Below are 22,145 nucleotides of genomic sequence, written 5' to 3'. Positions count from 1 at the left end.
TTTCCCTCCCTCCTATCCCCTCTTTTTTCACTTTATGGTGTGTTTGTGTTTCCTTGTGGGGCTCTTTTTTTTTTTTTTTTTTTTTTTTTTTTTTTTTTTATTGGGGATTTCTGACATCTGGGGCAAGAAAGGCTGGAGAAGATGACGTCGGCTGAGGGCTATGTACCAGAGCGTACTGACGTCAGGGTACTAGCTTGTGCAGCCGACGCCGGACCCAGACTTTGTGATTCTGGCCGACCTCGGGCTGCCTGCCGGCAGGATCACCCTACAGTTATGACTGCAACAGTGAAGACACTCGAACATCTACATTTATGGTAGGTGTACACAACTGTACTTTCCCATAAAGTAAGGTCCCTGGAGACCTATCCTGGATTTTTCTGGACTGAAGTTTCTAGTAGTTCCAAAATTCAGAATGTTGACTCTGCAAAGACTACTACCCCTCATCCTCCCATGGGCACTAATGGTAACGCGACTTGAAGCGTGCCTACCTTTATGTTCCTATTTTACGGGAGCACAGAAGATTCCTGTGTTTTTAGGCTGGGAGATTACACTAGCAATTCTGTGCCTTGCATGTGGCTTACCTTATGCGCAAAGGGTATTCATCGAATGTCTGTCACCAGTCATTCCCTCTTGCAGAGCACAAGGGGTCCACGTTTACCTTTCTTTGGACAAGTGCCTGATCCAGGCAACATCATTTCAACAATTTCTGACAGTTATACAAATGACCATGGATTGCTTTCAGAAGGTAGGTCTGACCCTTAATGTGCAGAAGTCATGTATCTTCCCATAGCAGCAGGACTATTACCTTCCTGGAAACAATCATAGATTCAGTCCAGCAAAAGATATTCCTTACAGAGGACAAGATCTTTCCTTTCAGTCTGTCTCATGAAGCTATGCAGCAGAAAGACCAGTACTACAAGGGAATATTTGAGGGTCCTAGGTTACATGGCTTCTTGCCTTATTATTACATTTGCAAAAATTAAACATGAGGAAGTTGCACTGGTTCCTGAAGGACTATTGGTTGCAGCATCAACAGCCCTTAGAAACAACTATCACTCTCTTTCCATGCTTACAAAAATAGGAAGTCCTGTGGTAGGAGGAGAGTGTCAAAAACAATCCAGTAGCTGCTTTCTAACTTTTTGAAAGAGCACAAACCATAACAGACAGCTTGGATCTAACCTGGAGAGCTCACCCAGGCAGTTCACGGTCCAATAGACCATGTTGGAGATCTGAGGAATCCAGGGCGTATGAGCCATTAGAGGAATTAGCACATAAGTGTAAAGGAGATAGCAGTTATTCTGGTAATAACCTTTCATAAAAAAAATTAATCCTGGACCCATAAAGGTTCTGACCAGCAACTCCACAATAATGATACATAAACAGGAGGAAACCCACTCTACCAACTAAACAAGCTAGGATGGTGCTTTGGCTTGTGGCACAGCACCATAAGGATCACACCCATTGACTCACACATACCAGGTCAAGGTAATTTGATAGACTTTCACAACGAACTGTATGATACCCCTGGCAAATGGATGTTGAAAATGGAGGCATTTCTGCGCCTGATGCACGCAGCTAGGATGTGGCAGTTATGGACCATTTTGCTTCCCCAGAAAACAAGCAGTTCAGCAAGTTCTGCTCAAGAACTACTCAGAGAGGGACATGAAGAGCAAACATGTTTTCATTTAAATGGATAGATCACTTTCTGTGCTTTCCCACCAATATCCTTCATCCCAGAGTATTTCAGAAGGTGGGGTAAGGATGGAAATGGTTCTAATAGATCCATACTGGCCCAGGCAGCACTGTTTTTCCATATTGGCATTCAACATAGTGAGAACCTTACCTTTGACGACCATTATGGAGATGTTAACCTAGAACAAGGGCATCTTTCGTCCATTCTCAGGACATCCTGTCTAGCCTAAAAGAGGCTAGAAAACCAAGTGCCAGGAGGCCATATGTAGCCACATGGAAAAAGGTTCTCCATCTGATGCAGGGCTAATGGTATTGTACCTGCTCAGGCACACCCTTGCAACAGGTCTTGGTATACCTGTCCCTTCTGTACAAGCAGGGGTTGTCTTTTTCTAGCATTAACGTCCATGCTTCTGCTATCTCTGCATGCCTGCCCATGTCCCATATAATTTATACTCACCACCACTTGAAACCATTCTTGAAGGTGGTACTACACCTCATACCATCCAGATGGGAACCTGCTCACTCCTGGAAACTAATTTGTATGTTTGAAAACTTGCATTGCCCTGCTTTGAACTAGCAGCTTCAGCAGCTATTAAACTGCTTGCATGGAGGACCACCCTGCTACAAGCACTTACCACATTTCTGACTTTTTCAAGTCTTGATGTGTAGGGAACCATTCCTAGTTTTTCATAGGGACAGGTCTACCTTGAGAAACAACCACTGTTTCATGCACAAGGTGGTATTAGATGTTTCTTGAATCAGGCTGCCCATCTCCCTGTGTTCTTCCCAAACCTTCAAAACAAGGGCAAAAGAATACTCCATTCTCTGGACATGCACAGACAACTAAGATTTTACCTTGCAAGAACAAAGTTTCAGGGTAGGTTTGACCAGTGTTTTGTGGCCTTTGCTGAAGATAAACAAGGAAGACCATTAAGCAGGCAAACCATCTCCAAATGGATTGCATACTGCATCTTCTTTTGCTATTCACAGCATGGCAAGCAGCCTCCGGGCATGGTTAGAGAACATTTCACTAGGGCCACAACTGTAGCATTTATGAAAGGAGCTCCTCTCTCAAACCATATTAGAAGCAGCCACCTGGTCTTGTTTGCACACCTTTACCAAGCAGTACAATGTTGGAACCATTTCTAGGGCTAGAGCAAGGTTTGCCTCTGCCATCCCGCAGAGCCTGCTGTCACCAGGTAAAATAATTTTGCATCCTCAATAAAAATCTTTGGTAATAATCCCAAGATGTAGTACTGCAACTTTAGCTATGATAAACATAGTACAGTTGTGTAGATGACTTGCCATGATTGTAGATACTTGAGTGGATCAATGTTGCAGTGCCCTTCCCCAACCTCCATGTCCTGTCTTGCCTATTCTCTACATAAGGTTGGGGTGGGTTCCTCTCTTTACTTTCATCCCCACCCCAATTCCTCCCCTACTACTTTAGTCTAGGGTTCTCGCTGTCAGTAGGGCTAGTTGGGTAAGTTGTGTTGTGCCCTGAAGACCATTGGACTGCTAAGGACTTTGATAAGAAAGACCTGGTGATGGTGCCAGATAGCTTACCTCTTATACCCCGGATGTCAGATGGACAAAACCCCCCATCGGCTGGGAGATGGTGGAAAACACTAGTATTTGAGCTAGCCACGGGTTTCTGCACAGAAAGAAGTCCAAGACGCAGTACTGCAACACTGATCTACTCGGAACATCTACAATTATAGTAAGTTATCTGTACAGTTGTACTTACCCATTAGTCTTCCTGGTCAAATTAAATCTAACGGAGACATACTTCACCATTCCCATTGTAAGGGTGCATAGAAATTAACTAAAATAAGAAGCAGGGAGAGTTAATTTCCAGGTCACCTCCTTGCTCTTTGACTCATGCTCTTCGCCCAGAGTTTGCACAGTGTGCCTGTTTCCAGTAATAATGTTTTGCAGGTCCAGACAAATGCATGTTTTCCCCTTACATGGATGATTGCCTTGTACAGGGGGACTCCACAGAAGTGATTCAGAACACCTTGCAGTTTGCTGTGACATGGTTCCAGAGACTAGATCTGTCTCAACCTCCCCAAGCTGCAGCTGATCCCTGCAAGCAAAGTATTGCTCCTAGGAGGGCTATTGGGCATAGAGCAACAGAAAGCCTTTCTCTCCAGAGACGAAAGTACTTTCTCTCTCTCTTTCTGCGGGCAGTCTTAGAAAACAACTCCATTACAGCAAGAGAATTTCTCGGGTTTTTTTGGATACACAGCATTTTGCTTGTTAATGATCCCTGTAATGAAACTGCATGCAAGAAAGCTATAATGGTACTTCATGAACAGATGGTATGCACACTCCTAGTATCTGGAGACCACCATTCCCATTTTACATTGTGTAACAGTGGCACTTTAATGGATGAACCAAGTACACCTCAGCTTGAAGGTTCCTTTCAATCTAATCAAGATAACCCAGAATCTTATTCCGAGACTTCTCTGTTACTTCAATGGAAAACCATTTGGGAGATCTGGGGAATTCAAGGTGTATGAGATGAATATGGGGAAATGTAAAGCAAGTGATTTCCATCCATGTAGCTCTAAAACCGTTCAAACAGATTTGACCCTGAGAAACTCTGCATGTCTTTGTTCACAAACCTCATTATGATGTAGTATATCAACAAAGTTTTTTGGGGGGGGGGGTTCTTCACTCCCTGTGCGCACTTACCAGTGTGAGCTTGGGAAATATCCCAAGAGTCAGACTTTGACCCTCTTAGTATCCTGCAAATCCCCTTTGGTTTAAAGTATGCTAAAAGTAGACCTTTCTGGTTCTCTGGAAAACAGGCAGCTCAAGAAGTTTTTCTGCAGGACACCAGCACCAGGAGAATGAAATATGGGTGCCTTCCCTCTTTCTTAAACTATTACTTTTTGTATACATTTCCTCCGGTGCCCCTTATCCACAGGGTATTGCAAAAGGTCGAGGAGGAAAATCAGCCATGCTGCTAATAGTTCCATTTTGGCTCAGGCAGCATTAGTTGTGTTTTTAACCCAACATGGTCAGAATGAATATTCTTGGCTCAGCAAGTAGACCTCTTGACATGGGAAAAAGTCCTTTCCTCATCCCATCCAGTGCACTCTAAGCTGACAGCTTGGATAATCTGGCGCTCATCCCTTCCAAGTACATATCTCAGACGACGCGCTAAATATTGTGAGGGAGGCTGGGAAACCAAACACAATGAAGTCATATCTAGAAAATAGAACATGTTCTTTCACTGGTGCCTTGTTAGAGACCAGGACACAAATTCCGCTCGTGTCTTTCGTTCTTAAATATCTGTCAGACCTTTGCCAAACAGGACTGTCCTATGCCTTTTCTGGGGTAAGTGTTTTAGTTGTTTCAGCTTCTGTCTCCATATTGCCCCATGTATTCTGAACGGCTGGTTAAGCAGTTCCTAAAAGGGGCACTTTACCTCAGACCATCCAAAACATGCATTACTATATTGGAAAAACTCACATTGGCACTCTACAAACCAGCTTGATTGTATAAAGATTAGATTAAGTATCTTTCCTGGAAGACGGTGTTTTTGTTGGCTATTACATCTGCTAAAATTGGTAAGTTGATGATGAAAGAAAAACCTCGGACTCACCATGAAATATTCTGAATAAAACTTTAATTGGTAAGCGCTTTCACGTATCAACGATACGCTTCCTCAGACCATAATAATGAATTAAAAACCACAGGCTTATATCGTACTACAACTTGGTTACTTAATGTGATCAAGCAATTAATTAATTGTTCAATTAAGCTTAATCTAAGTATAAGCTTTTAAAGAGAAAGATCAATAGGCTTATATTCAAAGTAACTTAAAATATAACAAGAAATACTTTTAAGATATGTATTTGGAAAACCAAGCGGCAGCTCAGTAAAATTGGTAAGTTGGTAGCCTTAATGTACAGAAAACCTATTTTTGATTTTTCACAGAGAGAGGGAGGGTTCTTGTTCCTACTAATCCTACCTTTTGGCCTGAGCTGGTGACAGAACCGTTTTTAAATCCGGCTCCTCACTTTCTTGTGTACTTCCTAAAGCTCCGAAACAAAGGGGAAAGAACCTTGTGTTCTTTCAATTTGTATAGACAACTGAGATTTTATTTGGACAGGTGTAAAGGAGTTAGAAAATCTGATCAGTTTTGTTTCCTTTGCAAACGGCATGGAGTGAAAGCCTGCAAATAAACCAACTGTATTTAAGTGGCTTGCTCACTGTCTGTTTGCTATTACTTCCATAGAAATCTTGCACCAGGCCATAACAAGCCACAACAGTATTCCTTAGGGGGTCATTATCTAATCCAGTTTGGTGACAACCTCATTTTCTGTCCCCATTTCTAAACATTGCAGTTTAGGTTTTACATCCTGGGCCAGGATAGGCTTTGCCTTGGCCATCCTCCATGGTCTGCTTTTGTATTAGCCCAGTCAGCTACACACTGGTCCTTGTGCTCGGATAGTTTTTCCAGAAGTGGTGACTGTAACAGTGAATATTATAATAAACATAGTACGGTTGTATTAGAAACTTAACAAGAATTGTAGATGTTGAGTATATCCACTGTTGCAGTCTATTCTTCCCCACCTTCCCTTCAGCTGTCCTGCTTCGGTTTGCTAGGGTTGGGTGGATATCCTCTTCACTCTATCTCCCACACCTTCCTGCTTTTCTCTTCCACCAAGCACCCTACTTCCTCTGACCCTACCTAGAATCAAAAGAGAGAGATTGTTGTTCATGGGTGAGTGAATATCCTTTGGGAATGTGCCCTGGTTCACTAGCACACTATAATGAGCTCTTTAGCCAACCAGAACAAGAAAGTGCAAAAATTGGCATTGGCCAATGTCCATCTTTTGCCACCAATTTCTTTTTCTCCACGAGAGGAGGAGTCAGCCGAAACCAGGAGGGTAAGGTTGTTGTCCTGTTGTAAGTAGGAATCCTGAAGTAGTGACTGCAGCTGTGGTTATACTCCTAATATTTACAGTAATAGTAAGTTAATTATGTTATGTTTGTCATACTGTTTACTGCTGCTAACTTCATACTGTTCACTGCTGCTAACTTCATAGGTTCATAGGATGTTACTAAGTAAATGTTCCGGAGGCCCTTATAAGCCTAGCCAAGAATTTTGCCTATGTTCCTGCAAAGTTAGCACCTGTTTCCCTTTTCCAGCAGGGACACAGGTGGGATTGCAGGGATGTATGGTCTGTTTCCCATCCAGTTGTCCAGGTTCCTCTTAGAGTGCTGGAGAGGTACTCTGCTTAACATGGAGAAGTCTCCTGCACAGATGGGGGAGTCTCTGGAACAGAAATCTATCCTGCCAACAAGTTCTGTTAATGTCACAGACCAGGTTGAGGCCTTGCGTGCTGGTTGCCCGAGTAGATTTTAACTTATGGATATGCAGCAACTCCATCAAGGCTGGGTCTGAGATGGCCTTGTATGTCAGACACAGGTCATCTCTGAGCAGTCTGTATGAGACTGCGTAGAGGGACAGGACTTTTAGCCTATCTGTATAGGACAGGTGTTTGAGACCCTGGATTTTCCTGGTGAGGAACCTCTGTGGTCTCTCCAGCTGCTGCATGTGCTTGGCAAGGTACATGCCGAAGGGGGCATTGTACTCGATAATGGGTCTGATAAGGCAGGAATACAGGGATGCTATAACCTCCTTGTTCCTGGATGAAGTACCCTTACTTATGAGGTGGGCCATGTAGAAAGCCTTCCGTACAACTGATGCAAAGTAGTGGTCAAAAGTCAGGTTGCTATCAACCTGGGTGCCCAAGTCCCTCACAACTACTTGTGTGCTTAGTACATTGTTTTTAATGATATTAGTGGGGATGCCATTTTCTCCAAAGGGGATAATGATATATTTCTTGGCATTCAGTTTGAGGCCATGCTCCTAGCACCAGTCATTAGTTTGGGTAAGGCTCTCTTGGAGGATGTTCACATCACTAGGGGAATTTGACAGCTCCCAGCTTGCAGTCATCTGCAAACTTGGTCAGCCACAGGCTTGCACTTCAGAAAAGTATATCTCGAACAGTAGAGACCCCAAGACTGATCCTTAGGGTACACCACTCATTATGGGTCACCTACTAGAGGTGGCTTCCCCTATTTTGACTGAATGGGTTCTATCAGTGAGCCAGTTAACTACCCGTCTGGTGACATACAAGTTGATGCCTACCTGGGAGAGTTCATCTATTATGCCCGAGTGGGGAATAGTCTCAAAGGTTTTGGCTAGGTCATTGTAGTCGGTGTGCACAGTCTACCCCTCATCCATGGCTTTGGTGACTGTTTTGAAGAAGGTGACCAAGTTTAATAGGCATGAACTCCTTCTGACAAAATCAAACTGTGTGGAGTCTAGTGTTTGGAGGTTGCAAGTGTCCTTGTTTATAAGGTCCATGATACTGCGTTCCATGGTCTTGCAGATCAGGCTAGTTAGGCTGATGGGCCAGTAATTTCCTGGGTCAGTGGACGCTTCACCTTTGTGTAGAGGGAAGACCGTGGCTGTCCTCCATTCGGCTGGGATGAAGCCAATGCTAAGGCTTTGGTTGAGCAGGGTGCCTAATGGAGCTGAGAGCTCTTGCCCAAGTTCATGTAGGATGCAGCCAGGGATGTTGTCAGGTCCCATGGAGACTGTATTTTTTGCCTTTGAGAAGGCATTAAAGACTTGCTCCCTGGTGATGAGGGGGGGGGGTGCTGAGGATGTCCCAGTTCACTGATGAGGATGGGGGGGGTGAAGTTTTCAATGAACCTGTCTGCCAGACGGTAGGCTATATCTACTGCATTTGTGTATGTGGTGTTCTTGACTACAACTTCACAGCAGATTTGGATGTTACCTTTTAGATTGCCAATGTATGTGAAGAAGGCCTTGTGATTGTCTTTAGAGGATGTGGCCAATTTGGACTCGAAGTTAGCCTTAGAGGATTTCACCAGTGACCTTATTTGCTTGTTCAGACAAAGGAGAGATTGCTTCCAACTTGACACCTGCTCCTTCTTGGTCCTGGACAGCATTTTCTTCTTTTGTTATAGAGCTTGTTTATTGCTACTGTCCAACAGACAGGTTTACTCTTCTTTGAGGAAGATGATTTTGTCCAGTCGGGTATTGCGGAGTCCATACAGCTGTGTAGAGGTACTCATATATTTTTTTGCTGTAGGCTTGGACATTAGTGCTCATTCCAGCTGAAGGAATGGTGGCTGTGAGGCTACTTGCACCTAATCTCAGGAGATTGTAGTCAGCTTTGTAAAAAAAACATTTGTTTGACCCTAACAAAGGGTGGGGGGGGGGGTCAGGGGAGATGGTGACTTTGAAAGTGATTGCTTTAGGGTCGAATTTTACCAAGGAGGATGACACTGTAGGGGTGCTACAGTGGCTACACATGTTGGTTAGTACCAGGTCCAGGATATTTTTACACCTCATGGGGATGTCGACCAGCTGATCCAGTGCATTGGCAATGAAGAAGTCAAGAAATCTCTGGGCTTTCATGTTTGGGCTAGAATAGGTCTTCCACTCTATGATTGAGTAATTAGTCACCCAGGATCAGGGTAGAGGGTTGAATCTTGATGGATTCAAGTAAGTCCAGATAGGTAGAGTGGGTGTCCTGAGTCCTGGTTGGGGTTCTGTAGCTAGCTATGATTTGAATAGGTGTTTTGTCGACAGTTAACTGCACTTGGAGTGTCTCCTTTGCATCATACTGTTTGACCAGCCTGGAGGTGTGTATGTCTCTAATAAATATTGAAACTCCACCTCCTTTGGCTTTGTAGCCTTCCATTTGGGGTCTGAAACTATGGTAAGATGAGTAACCTGGTAAGGCTGGGGTGCTCTCCGCAGCCTTGAACCATGTTTCAGTGACTGCACAAATGGTCAGCATCCTCCAGGGCGAGGAATGCTTGCAATGAGTACAGCTTCATGGTAAGACTCCTAGCATTTAGCAGCATGACCTTTAAATTTCGCTTAGAAACATTTTTCATGTTGGTAATTTTGCCTAAAAAAGGCATTATGTGGGAGGCAAGAGCCTTTGCCTGAAGCCCAGGGAAGACATATGAAAGCCATCTCTGGCAAAGCATCGTGGTCTGTCAATCATGTCCTCCCAAGCTGTCAGGTACTGGATCCCCTTGGAATGACACCAGGAACTAAGCCAGTTGTTAGTCAATCATTTTCTGTTTGTATTGAGGCATCATTCTGGGTGACAGTAGGATGCTGCTTAAGACTAGGGACATACCTGCCTGGGACACATATTCAGCAAGCTTAATCATGTCTCTCTTCATATAGTCCAGATAGGTACGTCTCAAGTCATTCACACCAACATGGGCTATGACAGAGTCATAACAGTATCTGTTGTTAAGAGACTTGAGTGCATGCATGATATGGCGGATTCCAGCACCTGACAAGCAAATTAGTGTCTTTCTCCTTGTCTAGCCTGGTGAGGGGCACATCTGTGTGTCTCACAATAGTCTCTCCTATGATTAGTATGTTGGGTTTGTGGCTGGTGTGCTGTGGGTTGTGATGTGCATGTGTGTTTTTGCTTCAGGAGGTCTCTCTTGTTTAAGTACGTTTTTGTTGAGAACCTTTGCATATGTGTTGCATAGGTGTGGGTGTGTTTGTTGGGTTTGTGCAGACAACCTTCTTAGTGCTAGTTGTACTGGCTTGTGACTGAGACAGCAAGGATTCTAGGTTCGTGGTGTAATTGCATCTCTCACATGTTGTGTTCCTAGGTGGTGGTAGTAAAGTGTTGTCTATGTACATAAGGCAGCTGCTACACTGTCTCAGGATGCGTATATCAACCAGACTAGCAGGATAAACCATAGGAAATTGTCCATCCATGGTTGTCAGAATCTGTGGAAGAGAGGTCAGGGATAGTAGAGTGGGGACTGTCTGAGGAGCATACCTGTAGGTGTAGAGTAGGGCTGGATAAAGTCAATACAGTAGCGGCAAGCAAGGGCCTCACTTGCACAGGAGTGCAGTAAGGGAAAAAAATGCAGCTAAGATACCTTGGAAAGGGTAAAAACAGCTCAGCGGCTGTGCTCACACGCAACAAACATAGACCTGCGCAAATGCTGGGTTTAAATGCCACAAAAACGAAAGTAAAATAGAAACACTGGAATTTGACTAATCAACCCTTGTCCCTGAGATCTTACCCAAACACCCTATGCCAGACCAGTTCCAACCAGTTCACTTACTCCCACTAAGTGCAGGCAGGTCCTGACCAACTCAAGATGACGTAGCAGGAACATGGGAGTCACACAGATGCATTTGGATATAGCAGAACCTGTAACCACACTATGCTAAAGATATTTAAACTCTGTTTAGGTCGATTTAGCACAGGAGAACAGAAACGCACTTAAATATAACAGTAGCAAACCAGAGCAATCTGATTTAAACAAATTACCCAATTGACCAATAAAAAAGCTCAAAACTGAACCCTGTTCCAGCAACCTTCAATCAGACAAGTTCTAACTGCACACTCCTGCCACTAGGGTACAGGGGAACCCTCTACCAAAAAAGATGGCCTAGATTAACGCTCAAGTTATACAAACAGAGCTAGATTCAGCAAGTCTGAATCTAGTCTATGCTACAGCAAACAAGGTGCACCAATTTCAGAAAGAAACAGTTCAGATAAGCAAGCACAGTAACCTTTCAACCAGCAATTCCCAGCTCAGAAGGGCAGAATCTGCCTTCTCCTCCCACAAGAGTATAGACCACAAACCTTCTTAATGTAAAATAACTGGCCTGAAACCCAAGTGCTTAAACCAGAGAATTTGACTTTTTTTGATTCCTGACTCCAGCTAGCCTGTCTGGTCAGCCTGACTTCCAAAGCTGTACCCTCCTCCTTGGCTGATTCCCTCCCACTAGCATACCAAGGATGTCTTTCGTTTAAGAAGTGCATTGGCCGATGCCATCCCTAAATCTTTCTTGACTTGTAGTTTGAGAATCATATGCCCTTTTGCATCATCACCTAGCCTGCTTCCAAAAGCTAGCTTTGTAAAGCTTTTTGGTACCTTTGTGGTAATTTTTGAAGGGATTCAGATTCTGAGACTTTTCTGAAAATTGATAATTGTTTTATTTGTGAGAAGCAAATCCCTTACAAGAACTTCTATTCCTTTTGTCTCATCCCAAAGCATAGCACGTACTCGTGCCATCATTGTGCAAGTTTCACCCAAATGACAAGTCCATAAGAGATGATGGTCTCTCCAGCAGTTTTCAGCAAAAAGCATGAATAGTTCCAAACTGCTGTGACATTGATCACGGCATCTGGGAGTTCTCCACTTAAAATGAAACACACTGACAAGAAGTATGGAAATAAGTGTTGGGAGATGCAGGATGCCTTAATGGATAGCTGTGGTCTCTATAAAGCCAGCTATTCCAGGTGCAGTGAGCAGCTTTTGCAGCCAGCAGCTTCAAAGTAGGTCTTTGCCAAGACATCTGAAATGATTGATCTGCAAGTTGCCATACCATTAACATCTCTTATTTCTTCTTGGACCAATGGCTTGACTGATCGTCCTTATACTAAGGTCCCTTCTATGTTAGTGGTTAATATTCTGATTATTGAAGGGGAAGGTTATTTCTCCAGTGTATTTGCAAAGGTATTTACGTGGATAGGATTCAAGTCTCATTTGCCTGTTCACAGCCTGAGATTTCCATCCTGGTTTTATCTGAAGCAGCGAGACCAAAAGCAGTGAATACCAAACCAGTACCAGTCAGCTTGCCTTCCTCTCTACCACCTCCCAGGTGTCTACTGAGTAAGTATCCTACTGGCTGAGGATTTCTTGATGTTCATCATGCATACAGCTGCAGTCATAACAGATGGGTTATCTTGCCATCAGGCGGGTCCTCGGTCGGCCGAATTCCAAAGTCTAGGTCCGGCGTCGGTTGTCGTCGCTTTCTCCCTGACGTCAGTGCGGCAGGGGTATAAAAGAACCAGCCAACGCCATCTTCTCCAGTCTTTCTTGCCGCGCGGTGCCCGAAGCAGTTTGCAAGTGCCGGTCGGCCAGCTCCTGAGATTTACGAAAATATTTCAGCCGAAGTCTTCTTGAAAGCTAAGTACCCCTTTGGGGAAACTTTTCTTGCCTCAGACCGATGTCAGACAAAGTTAATAATTGCATTTCATGTGGGAAGCAAATACCGCATAAGGATTTCCATTCCTTCTGTATTCCTTGCTTAGGCCCAGACCACGACGTCTCGGCCTGCCGTTTTTGTGCTAGATTCAACAAACGCACTATTAAGCGTCAGGCGGAGTTCGCCCAACACTATTTTGGTGAAACATTTAATTACATTATGTCGTCGGATACTCTGACTCCAGTTTTGAGTAAAAGACGCAAAGATAAGGACCGACATACGAGGTCCGCGACTTCTACCGACACCACGCTAAAGCCGACTACCGGTGCTCCGGTTCTCAGCGAGGCACCTACGCAGGCCCTGAGTACCGATGACGCATTACCGGTGTCTTCTGTGCCCGAGGTCGCAGGCTCCTCGGCCCCCATTCCGACTACAGATACCGACGCCACTCCTGGCGGGGAAACTCAGAGTTTAGACAGGCCTGCCACTTCTCAAGCTGTCTTCAGGCCTTCCTCTTTTTCCATTAAGGCTTTCACAAAATCTAAAGCAGCCATGAAAACTAAAAAACAAGGTCCACAGACCCCCTCTCAAGGCCCCATGCCTAATAAACAGATGCTCAAAATGGCTGAGGATTTGATTACTCTTATCAGGGGTTCTCAACCCCCCTCGGACAAAAGGCCCAGATTGGAGGAAGACTACCCCTCCTCAGATCAAGCATCTATTACCTCAGAACATTCTGAGGACCAGGAATATTCATATTCCCCTTTTGAAGACTCTGATGCTGAGGAGTCCATTCCCTCAGTCCCCCCCCCCCCCGAGGACTATTCTTTTGGGGAAACCCTACATACCTTGAGGGAACACTTTCACTGGGTAGGCCAATATTACTCAGATTCCAAGAAAAGGCTCAGGGATTTTCTCTTGCTTCCCCAGCACAGGCCTCTGGCTATCCCTCCTGTCTTGGATATATTAGATGGTGTACACAGAAGCCAGCCTCAACCCAGATTCTTTACCTCCAGCTTCTGTTAAACCTAACAGGTATTACCGGGTTCCTGATTCACACCAATTCCTATACAAAAGCCATGCTGCTGACCCAGAAACTATTTCACAGGGTCCCAAGGGAATTAAGGCCTCTACTGCTAAAAACCCATTACCTTCAGAGAGAGATTCCAGAACTTTAGAAAGGTGGGGGGAAAAGGTGTACACCTCGGCCACTTTAACCATGAGGGCATTAAACTGTCAGTTCCATATGTTAAAGTATCAACAGTTTTTGTTATCTCAGTTGAAAAGCAAAATGACACAACCTGAGCTACCAGATTTAAAGGAATTGCAGGATTTGTTGCATAGTGCAGAGCAAGTGGGTGAACATACCTTGCAATGTGGTTTTGATGCTTTAGAGGCCTCATGTAGAGCTGCTGTTACAGGGTCTGTCATACGTAGACATGCTTGGCTCAAAGAGCAAACCTTGCCAGATCATGTCAAAGCTAAATTACTAGATGCACCTCTTCAAAAAGATGTATTGTTTGGTGTTAAAGCTGTGGAGGTACTAAAGAAAATGGAGGAAAAGGCAAGATCAATGCAAACAGTGAAAGATTTCCTACAGGTACAACCTCCACGTTTCAGCAGAAACTGGCCTTCAAAAAATTGGTCCTTTCCAGCCACGGACAGACCTCAAAGAGGCAGATAGGTGCCCGAGGGGTAGAGGGCAATCTCAAGGATCATTCAGAGCCAGACAATGGCAAGCACCTACACCAAGAGGTGGAGAAGATAGATCACAGTCATTCAGAAAGCAGACACAATGACTTTCCCCTTTGCATGCCAAGCAAAGCTTTAATGGCAGCACCTTTAGGTGGAAAACTGGCATTATTTTCAAAAAATTGGCATATTGTCACAAAAGACAAATGGATCCTGGACATTATAGACAGAGGCTACAGATTCCACTTTCTCACCCTTCCAAAAATGAGAGGCATGCCAAACCTGCCACAAAATCAAAGGGCAGAGACACAAAAATAAATTTCAGCTCTCATAGACATGAAAGCTATTCAAGAGGTACCTGCAAAAGAACAGGGTCAAGGTTTTTATTCCAGACTATTCCTGGTACCAAGGAAGGACAAAGATTGGAGACCTATTTTAGACCTATCCATCCTAAACACATATTTACTCGTACCAAAATTCAAGATGCTCACATTACAGCAGATTCTTCCTATGCTGGGCAAGGAGTCTTGGCTGGTAACACTGGACCTCAAGGAGGCATACCTGCATGTCCCTATCAGACAAGATTGCAGAAGGTACCTCAGATTTCTTGCAGGTTCAACCCATTATCAATTCTCTGCATTGCCCTTTGGCTTATCTACTGCGCCCAGAGTGTTTACGAAATGTCTCGCATCAGTAATTGCCTTCTGCAGACTTCAAGGGATACAAATATACCCATATCTGGACGACTGCCTGATCCAAGTGGACAGCAAGCACATACTTCTGAAACACCTGGCGTTTGTAATAAAACTATTGAACTTTCTGAGATACACAGTCAACAAAAAGAAATCAAAACTAATACCCTCTCAAACAATAATTTTTCCTGGGTGCCAGCTTGAATACAAACACCCAGATGGCCTACCTCACGCCAGAGAAGCAAGGGCAACTATCTCAATACTTAAGCAAAATGGCAACCTTCACCAGGCTGACTGCAAGGAAAGTCCTGCAGGCTCTGGGATTCATGGCATCTTGCATCCTGCTGATCCCATGTGCAAAGCTGCATATGAGGAAACTTCAATGGTACCTAAAAAACTTATGGTCTCAACACAGCCACAGTTTGGAAACAATTATACCACTCATTCCATGTCTTCAAAAGGAATTTCTGTGGTGGGCTCAAGCATGCCAAAGAAACATAGGTCTCCCCTTCTGCATGCCTCAAGCAAATCAAATCATCACAATAGACTCCTCGGACTATGCCTGGGGGGCGCACATGACAGATCAGTGCATTCAGGGAAAATGGTCCCAAAAAGAGAAGCACCTACACATCAATCAAAAGGAAATGCTAGCAGTACAAAATGCTATTATGGCCTTCAAAGACCTACTGCATCCAGGCCAGCTATTGATAAGGACAGACAACACCACAGTGATGTGGTACATAAACAAACAGGGAGGAACTCATTCATACCCCCTGTGCAGACTAGCCATGTCCCTTTGGAACACGGCTCTGGAATTGCAAATCCAACTTCAAGCACAATTCCTGCCAGGGAAGGAAAACACACTGGCAGACAGCCTAAGCAGAAATATGACAGATCCACACGAATGGAAGTTGCATCCTCAAGTTTTCGCAAAGATAACTCGGGCATGGGGACAGCCAGACATAGATCTCTTTGCTACCCACAGAAATTACCAACTAAAAAAACTTTGCTCAAGGTCCTATCATCCACAGGCCTGGAAAATGGACGCACTTTCTTTCAATTGGACAACATTGACAGTCTATGCCTTTCCACCTCTTCCTCTGCTGCCCAAAGTTCTATTAAAAGCCAGAGCAGAGAGGCCAAACATGATTCTCATTGCTCCAGACTGGCCAAGACAACACTGGTATCCACTCCTGAAGACCCTGACGCATTCCCCACCATGGATCCTGCCTCTAGTGCCTCTTCTTTTGTCCCAGCACAACTTCAAAACTCTTCACAGTCAGCTGAAAACCCTCAATCTAGCCGCATGGAGAATCCCTTGATTTCCCAACAGACCCTCCTCTCCAAGGAGGTGCAGGATGTCATCTTGGAGGCCAGAAGACCTTCTACTAGAAAAGCCTACGCCGCTAAATGGAAACGGTTTTGTGCCTGGAATCAGAAAAAGGGCCAGAATCCTTGGGTAATAAATTTACCTCAATACCTAGCTGAGATGTTAAACAGTGGACTTCCCTTCTCCTCCATCAAGATCCATGCTTCAGCCATTTCTGCACAATACAACACAGATCCTCCTTTATTCTGTCATCCTCTCTTAAGACAGTTCCTCAGAGGGGCTAAGAATATAAAACCCCACAAGGAAACCACCAGTACCTGCTTGGGACCTCAACTTCATTTTGAAAAAACTGACCCTACCTCCATTTGAGCCAGCTGCTTCAACAGAACTGCAATATTTGTCATGGAAAACAGCCTTCCTTCTGGCCATCACCTCAGCACGCAGGGTTTCGGAACTACAGGCCATCATGGCTGTGCAACCTTTCATCATTTTCCATCAGGACAGAGTTTCCTTACGAACCAACCCTTCCTTTATGCCAAATGTAGTATCCAATGTAGCCTTGAATCAGACTATCCACTTACCTACCTTTTATCCTAACCCACAAAACAAAGGGGAAAGACTACTACATTCCTTGGACATTCACAGACAACTTCGTTATTATTTGGACAGGACAAAGCCATTCAGAAAATCCGAGCAACTCTTTGTGTCCTATGCTACAGGTGCTCAAGGAAAGGCTATCTCCAAACAGACAATCTCAAAATGGATAGCCCACTGCATACGCTTTTGTTACTCATTTCATGGAACAACTGTGCCTTCAAGCATCAGATCCCACTCCACAAGGGCCACAGCTACCTCTGCAGCTTTCCTCAGGGGGGTTCCTACCAAGGACATTTTGGAAGCAGCCACTTGGAGTTCTGTGCACACTTTCTCCAAGCACTATCACCTTCCACTTTACTCTAAATCTAGAGCGGGCTTTGCCACAGCAGTCTTGCAGGGCATCCTTGCTCCTCCTAGTTCCACTTAGTGCCTGCCACCCCTTTTTAGTTTTGGGATTCTACCCATCTGTTATGACTGCAGCTGTATGCACGATGAACATAGTACAGTTTTGTACCTACCATAAATGTAGATGTTCGAGTGCTAATACAGCTGCAGTCCAGGATGTCCTTCAAGGATGCATCTGCAGTCATAACATATGAGTTGTCCTGCCTCAGGCAGCCCTTCGGTCGGCTGGATTCCAAAGTCTGGGTCTGGCCTCGGCTGATGTCGCACTTTCCCCGACGTCAGAGCGTCTGGGGTATAAAAGCATCAGCCGACGCCATTTTTCTCAGTCTTTCTTGCCGCGTGGTGCCCGAAGCAGAAGCTGTTCGCAAGTGCCGGTCGGTCAGATCCAGTGATTTCAGCTACCGAAGACTTCGAAAAAGCTAAGTACCCCGTTGGGGACTCTTTCTTGCCTTAGCCGATGTCAGATAAAGTAAATAATTGTTTAACTTGTGGGAAACAAATACCTCATAAGGATTTCCATTCCTACTGCCTTCCTTGCTTAGGCCCAGACCACGACGTATCGTCCTGTTCAGCCTGTGCTTCCTTCAACCGATGAACTCTTAGACGTCGGTCGGAGTTTGCAGAGGAATTTTTTGGGGCTACTTTTGCATATAAAATGCCGTCGGAGACTCCGACATCACGTTTAGTGAAAAAAACGGAAGGACAAGGACCGACATTCGTGGCCCGCGGTTTCGGCTGAAACCATGGTAAAGCCTACCGCGAGTGTCTCGGTTTCAGCCGAAACCGAGTCCTCGGGAGTTTCCTTCATCCGAATTCACTCAACCGACCACCGTGGCCCGGGAGGCCCCGGCTGAGTTGGCTACCGAGCTACCTACTGAAACCAGTGTCCAGGATATGTCCGACACCATTCCTTTGGTCATATCTACTCCTGCACGTGGGGCAGCTAGGCCCCCTGCTTCCATGTCCATTAAGGCCTTCTCCAGGGCTAAAGCTGCTAAACTTTCTAAGGCTTTGCCTCCCAAGACTACCTCCCAGAGGCCTTCCTCTAGTACTCGGATCCTCAGCCTTGCAGAGGACCTTATTTCTTTAATTAGAGGTTCACAACCTCACCCGGACAGGGCCTCTCACCCTCCACCAGACAAAAGGCCCAGGACTGAGCCTTCTGACCCACACTCTTCAGATGAGTCCACGGATGGTTCTGAGTTGTCAGACCACCAGGAGGAGGCTTATTCGCCCTATGAGGATTCTGATGCTGAAGAATCTATCCCTTGGCCTCCCTCCTGAAGAGTTTTCCTTTGGTGAGACTCTACACTCCATGAGAGAGCATTTTCAGTGGCAAGGTCAGGAATTCTCTGATTCTAGAAAAAGATTAAGGACCTTTTTACATTTGCCTCAGCATAGGCCCTTAGCTATATCTCCTGTTTTGAATGTAATTGATGATGTGTACAATGATGTCAGTACAGCCCCTGATACTCTCCCCCCAGCCCCTGCCAAACCTGATAGATACTACAGGGTCCCGGATTCTCATTTCCATCTGTATAAAGCCCATTCTGCCGACCCAGAAACTATTACTCTGGGCCCTAAAGGGTTGCTGCCACTGCCAAAAATCCTCTACCTTCTGAAAGAGAGTCTAGAGCTTTAGAGAGATGGGGAAAGAAGGTATATACCTCTGCAACTCTTTCCGTCAGGGCTCTAAATTTTCAATTTCATATGATACAGTACCAAGAGTATTTGTTAGATGAACTGAACAAGAAGCTTTCTTCTCCTGAGCCCCTTGACCGTAAATCCCTTCAGGATTTGGTACACAACTCACAGCAGGTTAGTAATCATTTCGTAAAGTGTGGTTATGATGCATTGGAGGCTTCATTTAGGTCAGCTATGACTGGGGCAGTTATTTGTAGGCATGCCTGGCTGAAGGAACAATATTTGCCAGACCATGTTAAAGCTAAACTCCTGGATGCTCCAGTGGAGAAACAAAATTTATTCGGCTCCTCTGCTCAGGAGGTTTTAAAAAAGTATGAAGAAATGGCAAAATCTGTGCAAACAGTTAAGGATTTCCTACAAGTACAACCACCGAGATTTAGCAGAAATTGGCCTACTAAGAATTGGTCCTTTCCAGACTCGGACAGAGCCCAGAGAGGCAGGAACAGACGCCCCAGAGGCAGAGGCCAATCTAGGGGCTCTTACAGAGGCCGTCAGTGGCAACCTGCCAACCAGAGAGGTAGTGCAACAGCAGCAACAACAACAACTACTACACCAGGACAGGCTCAATGACTTTACTCTGATTCCGCCCAACAGGGCTCAACTGGAAGCACCCTTGGGCGGAAAGCTTGCCTTCTTCTCAAAAAATTGGCATTATATTACAAAGGGACACATGGACACTGCAAATAATTGACAAAGGATACAGGTTCCACTTCCACACTTTGCCAAAAAGAAACGGAATGCCAAACCTACCACCAAATCAGAGGGGAGAGGCTTTAAAGCAGATCAACAACTTGCTTCAAATGAAAGCCATAGAAAAAGTACCACTTTCAGAACAAGGCCAAGGATTTTACTCCAGTCCTTGTACCAAGAAAAGAAAATCAATGGAGGCCTATTCTCGACCTGTCCTCACTGAATACTTTCCTCATTGTGCCAAAATTCAAGATGCTGACCCTGCAGCAACTTCTTCCCATGTTGGGCAAGGAGTCTTGGCTGGTGACTCTAGATCTCAAGGAGGCATACCTGCACGTCCCTATTCGACCAAACTGCAGAAGACACCTCCAATTTCTTGCAGGATCAGAGCATTATCAATTCTCAGCATTGCCCTTTGGCTTATCTACTGCGCCCAGAGTATTCACAAAATGCCTGGCATCAGTAATTGCACACTGCAGACTTCAGGGGATTCAAATCTACCCCTATCTGGACGACTGCCTTATACAAGCGGACAACAAGGTAAATTTGATAAAAGACTTGGCCTATGCCATCCGCCTACTACAGGCATTGGGATACACAGTCAACATCCAAAAGTCAAGACTGGTTCCATCCCAAAGGATAACCTTTCTGGGTGCGGATCTAGACACAACCACCCAAATGGCCTTTCTCAGAGAAGAAAAACAAAAACAACTTCCAGACTACTTCATGAATCTGACAAGACAAGCTCAGCTTACTGCAAGGAAAATCCTGCAGGCCCTGGGTTACATGGCATCCTGCATAATTCTGATACCACAGGCCAGGCTGCATATGAGAAAATTACAATGGTATTTAAGGAGTGTATGGTCTCAACACAGTCACAGTTTGGAAACGTTGATACCAATCATTCCTTGCCTTCAAAAGGAATTCCTGTGGTGGGCTCAGGCCTGCCAGTCCAACAGAGGGTTGCCTTTCAACAAACCAAAGACAAAACAAACCATCACCACGGACGCTTCAGACCGAGGATGGGGCGCACACATGGAGGACAAATGTATCCAAGGCCTATGGTGTCAAAGACAGATACACATGCACATAAACCAAAAGGAAATGCTGGCAGTGATGCATGCAATCGAGGCTTTCAAACCCTTCCTCCATCAAGGCCACCTGTTAATAAGGACAGACAACACCACGGTCATGTGGTACATAAACAAGCAGGGAGGCACACACTCCTACCCTCTATGCCGGCTGGCTGTGAATCTATGGGAGTTATGCCTGAAACTCAATATACAACTGCAGTCCCAGTTCGTGCCAGGAAAAGAAAATACACTGGCAGACAGCTTAAGCAGAACTACCAGGGATGCACACGAATGGATGCTGCACCCAGACATCTTCCAACTCATAACAAAGGCATGGGGAACGCCGGAGATAGATCTATTCGCATCCCCCCTCAACCATCAACTGAAGACATTCTGCTCAAGGACATACCACCCACAAGCATGGAGGGTGGACTCTCTCTTTCAGCTGGAAAGCTCTAAAAGTATATGCCTTCCCACCTCTCCCTTTAATGTACAAGGTTCTACTGAAGATCAGGGAGGAACAGCCAAGAGTGATTCTGATAGCTCCAGACTGGCCAAGGCAACACTGGTATCCACTATTGAGGAGCATGTCACAGGCAAAACCATGGCCTCTCCCCCTATGGCCTCTTCTTCTGACGCAGAACAATTTCAAGATCTTGCATCCCAACTTAAAAACATTGCAGCTAACTGCCTGGAAAATCCCTTAAAACCAAAACAAAATGTTTTATCACAGACAGTGAAGGACATTATCATGGAAGCTCGCCGGCCTTCCACAAGGAAGACATACTCAGCTAAATGGAAAAGATTTTTCATCTGGAACACATCAAAAGGCTTAGATGTGACAGTGGCAAACATGACACATATTCTGGAATACTTAGCAGAACTGTTCAACAGTGGCCTTTCCTATTCTTCCATTAAGATTCATGCCTCAGCAATTTCAGCAGAATACAATTTGGATCCACCTATCTTCTCACACCCTCTACTCAAGCAATTTCTGAGAGGGATCAAAAATATCAAACCTCCAAGAAAACCCCCTTTACCTGCTTGGGATCTCAACTTTGTCTTGGAGAAACTAACACTTCCTCCCTTTGAACCAGCAGCATCAACGGATCTCCAGATGTTCTTCATCCCACATTGCTGCAGTCCTAACACTTGGGTAGTCCGCTGTCCCAGTCGGCCCGAATACCAAAGTATAAGGCTGACGTCGGTCAAGGCGCATTTGTCTG

The 22,145-nt window shown here is 45.0% G+C and overlaps 1 protein-coding gene across 1 annotated transcript in view; it reads left to right on the top strand.

Annotated features, from left to right (window-relative positions):
* Nucleotides 1-22,145, top strand: part of TOP2B (DNA topoisomerase II beta) — a gene marked incomplete in the record, with an annotated part of 2,991,925 nt that overhangs the window by 2,470,827 nt on the left and 498,953 nt on the right.

This window comes from Protopterus annectens, chromosome 3.part1 (assembly GCF_019279795.1).
Source record: "Protopterus annectens isolate FY-2018-M chromosome 3.part1, PAN1.0, whole genome shotgun sequence".
Lineage (NCBI taxonomy): Eukaryota > Metazoa > Chordata > Ceratodontiformes > Protopteridae > Protopterus > Protopterus annectens.
This window is presented reverse-complemented; position numbering and strand designations above follow the sequence as displayed.